We start from the raw sequence: 3,130 nt of genomic DNA, 5'->3' as shown, positions 1-3,130 counted from the left end.
CACTGTTGGAAGCATTGTAGTCAAGTTGGCTGGTATGCTGGTCCATGTTGACCCCACTGTTGGAAGCATTGTAGTCAAGTTGGCTGGTATGCTGGCCCATGTTGACTACATTGCTTCCAACAGTGGTGTCAAGTTGGCTGGTAGTGGATCTCCTGAATAGCTCGTTCCATCTCATCCCACAGATGCTCAATTAGATTGATCTCCGGTGACTGGGGCAGGTCACTGCAGTAAGCTGAATTCACCCGTCATGTTGTTGGAACCATTCCTGGACAATCCTAACCTTGTGGCATGGGGCATTATCCGGKTGAAAAAAATCTATTTGCAGATGGATACACTGCTGCCAATGAAGGGATGCACCTGATTGGCAATAATGTTCAGATATCTTGTGCCATTCAAATGGTGCTCCACTTTTATCAAGGGGCCCAATGTGTGCCATGAAAACACAGCCACCCGCCTGCAATGTTGACACGCTGCGTGATGGATGTATGTACTCGTGGTTCTATCTAGAGCGGAGCCCTCCCGTCATTTTGAAACGGCAGGAACCAGGATTCTTCAAGCCATGTTTTTCCCAATTCTCCAGTGTTTTCGTTCCCTAGCCCGCTGCGACCTCTGTTTCTCTGTAAGGTCGTTGGTTGTCGTACCCCATTTGTTTCGAGGTATGACGACCTCTGCATTATTTGTATGGGTCTTTGGGCGTCAATGTTGTACTGGACTGTCTGGTTGACTGTCTGGTTGACTGTCTGGTTGACTGTCTGGTTGACTGTCTGACTGTCTGTTGACTGACTGTCTGTTGCTCTGCACAATTCATGTCAGCCTCATTTTGTCCTCTTTCATCGATGACCTGATTTCCACCACTGGCCTTGCTTTTGGCTGGATGTCCTTTGGGAGATGGACCATTCGTGATAGACACGGGAAACTATTGAGCGTGGAAAATCCCAGCAGTGTTGCAATTTCTTGACACAAACCGCTGCACCTGACACCTACTACCATACCCCGTTCAAAGGCACTTCAATCTTTTTTTTTCTTGCCCATTCACCATCTGAATGGCACACATACACCATCGATGTCTCAAGATTTACATGTTCTTCTTTAACCCGTCTCCTCCCCTTCATTTACACTGATTTGAAGGGGATTTAACAGGTGACATCAATAAGGGGGGTCATAGCTTCCACCTGGATTCCACCTTGATCAGTCTACAATGTTCATCTGATGGAACTTCCTCTCTTGAATCTTGTTCGTTCTCTCGTCTCCGGTCACTGGTTTCCTGTGCTAACAACTCCTAACTCTGTCTGTTGTGTGACACTGACCTGTCTCTTTCTCTCTCACACTAGGATTGTTGATGAGACTTTCTACAAACAGCCCAACTCTGAAGTGCTAGACTTTGTGTAGGCTTTACAACTCTTCTGCTTTTGGTGTAGTATTGTCTTGGCTTTCTCCTTTTTTTTGTTTTTGTTACCCGTCGTTACTTTGTTTGCATGTTCCAACTGTGAAACAAACCAGTGAATAACACATGAGGGCTCAGTTGGGTCACATGACGTGAGGGCTCAGTTGGGTCACATGACGTGAGGGCTCATTTGGGTCTTGGAGGGACTCTATTTGACTATGTCCATAAATCACAACAACAGTGTTGTTGTGAAAATTCATCCAAATTATTTCAGTTGTGATCATTTGCCAGAAATGCATGTAGCCTTTTTTCAATACCATATGTGTGTCAGTTTTAGTCAAATGTACATACGCTATGAGTCTGTGACTTGTGGAGCTATGAGTCTGTGACTTGTGGAGCTATGAGTCTGTGACTTGTGGAGCTATGAGTCTGTGACTTGTGGAGCTATGAGTCTGTGACATCTGTAGGATTGTGAGAGCTATGGAAAGTCCATGTGACATGGACAGATTAAGCATGGCATGTCAGTGGGTGCTAATCTTGAGGAGACGTTTTCCTGATCCCAGACTTACAAGTCCTGATGAATAAGATGTAATCTCATCACACTTGGAGCATTGGTATATGTATTAGTCAAGGACAGGCGTTATCTGTGTCCTGGGCCCCGGGACACCGGTCCTCCAAACACCTCATATGATCTCCCTCCACTCTTCTCTAGGCATCTGAAGAGGCTTCCTGTCTGAGGCCGACGCAGTGTAAACAGCCCAGGACGGAGTGGGAGAGAGTGGCCCGTCTCTTTTGACTTAACCCAAGACCAACAAACAGCCAAGGACGTGTCCCGGATGGCGCTCCGTCCTCATAGCCTCAACAGACACCCAATAGGATGCGCTAGTACGGCCAATTTCTGGAACGGAGGGTGGCGGTGATGGTTTTCCGGTTTTTACTTTCTTAAACACAACGACCGCTTTCAGTATTGGAAAACAGTCTGTTTGCATTTAGGCAGAATGTGTATAGCCTTACATAATAAGTAATACATCTTTTCGATAGGAGAAGGTTCTTTATGTTCAAAAAACCCTCCAAGAACAAAACTAATTATATCTGACTCTTTGTGCTCTCGGTGCTAAGTGTCCACTCTTGGTGTAGATGGTAACCTGTCTTCCGCCACAAATACGCAAGTGCACAAAAAGAGATAGGGGTAAAAAAAAAAGATGGGGGCTTCCCTCTCATAGGAGATGGTACCCCAGTAGAGTTCCCCTCTCTTCGCTCTCAGAAAAGACTTACGGAGTGGTACCCCCGCTCTGGTCCCCTCCTATAATTACCGTATGTGCTCGGTGTAGTCGTCGCCTCTGTCGTAGGTTGTTCCCTTCTCTTCTCCTGCTAATGCTTCTCGGACGGTAGTGTGCTCATTTCCGCTATGTCTGGTGCTAGACGCCTGCCTAGCACCTACGTGTGAGATAAGATAGCCTCGGGGGTGCGGTGCATTAATTCGGCTAACTCCGTTTCGGCGTAGTCAAGTGTCCCTCTTTTATCCCCTGCCCTCAGAATACAACACTCCGGTGTAGTGGTTCCCTCTTTTCCGCTATGTCTCGGATGTGTAGTGTCCCTCCTTTTTCGCTATGTCTCGGTTGTATGTGTCCTCTTTCCGCTATTCTCGTCGGTGTAGTGTCCCTCTCTCTTTTCGCTATGTCTCGGTGTAGTGTCCCTCCTGTGTTTCTTGTGGAGGAAGGTATTTTGTCTCTCCACCATACTTCA

The 3,130-nt window shown here is 46.9% G+C and overlaps 1 long non-coding RNA gene across 3 annotated transcripts in view; it reads left to right on the top strand.

Annotated features, from left to right (window-relative positions):
• The first annotated feature begins 2,944 nt into the window (after positions 1-2,944).
• Positions 2,945-3,130, top strand: part of LOC139025555 (uncharacterized) — a 2,420-nt gene continuing 2,234 nt past the window's right edge. The window contains exon 1 of one of the 3 annotated variants that reach the window (XR_011477149.1): positions 2,945-2,972. This is a non-coding gene — a long non-coding RNA (uncharacterized lncRNA). Of the gene's footprint in view, positions 2,976-3,053; positions 3,075-3,130 lie in introns of those variants that run through there. The other 2 variants (XR_011477148.1, XR_011477147.1) reach the window with 2 other exon arrangements.

The sequence above is a fragment of the Salvelinus sp. IW2-2015 genome, unplaced genomic scaffold, assembly GCF_002910315.2.
Source record: "Salvelinus sp. IW2-2015 unplaced genomic scaffold, ASM291031v2 Un_scaffold2846, whole genome shotgun sequence".
NCBI classification, from domain to species: Eukaryota; Metazoa; Chordata; class Actinopteri; order Salmoniformes; family Salmonidae; genus Salvelinus; species Salvelinus sp. IW2-2015.
Note: the sequence above shows the minus strand (reverse complement) of the source record. Positions and strands in the feature narration are given on the sequence as shown.